Raw genomic sequence first — 943 nt, 5'->3', positions numbered from 1 at the left:
AAAGCTTTACCTTATCCATATGAGTAAGGCTGGTTTTACTCTGATGATACAGCTCTTTCCCAGTCCCATCTTGAGACTATTCCAACCTAAGTGACTCATCCTCCCCCTCTGTATTGGACAGTGTTTCCAGACTATTCATAAAGATGTGCAGTAATGTATCAGACAGTGTTTTTTGCTATTCATAAGGTTTTCCCTGGCAAATTCTTTGAGAAGTGGATGGCCTCTTCCTTCTTCCTAATCTATCTCAGTCTGCAAGCCAGGCTGATACCTGTGTACCATGTGCACCCCTCTGGGTTTGAAACACCAGTGGCACAGCCTCAAGACTCACAGCAACATGTCACCACAGTAGGATAAACCGACAGACTAGTTTGTCTCCCTTAGCTGTTGTAAACCTCTCCAACCACCCTTACCTGGATCCCTGTGGCTGACTCCTCGCTCTCTCCCGGTCCCCCTGCCTTTTCCTCTCCTTTCTCCTGCTTTCCTGCCTTGCCACTTGTGGGGCGTGGCCTGCATTTCCTCTCCTCACCTGGATCCCTGGGGCTGACTCCTCGCTCTGTCCTGGTCCCTGGGCCTTTTCCTCTCCTTTCTCCTGCTTTCCTGCCTTGCCACTTTGCGGTGTGGCCTGGGTTCCCTCTCCTTACCTGGATCCCTGTGGCTGACTCCTTGCTCTGTTCCTTCTGGAAGGGCCCAGAAATAGTTTGTCATTATATGGAAAACAGAGTAAGCCAAACTTTCATTTAAATATGCTTTGTTTTTTCCTCTGCATACACATATGCATTACATAGGTACGTGATAGTCCACATAAAACTGCCTTCCCCCAAATTATATGTAGACAAGCCTTCTAACATGTTCAACACCATTTGTAACTGAAACCCCAGCAATTCCAAGTGAAGCATCTAAATTTCAAGTATACTTTGTTGTTGTTTGCCATTGAGACAATTCT

The sequence above is a fragment of the Orycteropus afer genome, unplaced genomic scaffold (assembly GCF_000298275.1).
Source record: "Orycteropus afer afer isolate SDZICR_OR568_19922 unplaced genomic scaffold, OryAfe1.0 scaffold00200, whole genome shotgun sequence".
NCBI lineage: Eukaryota > Metazoa > Chordata > Mammalia > Tubulidentata > Orycteropodidae > Orycteropus > Orycteropus afer.
Note: the sequence above shows the minus strand (reverse complement) of the source record.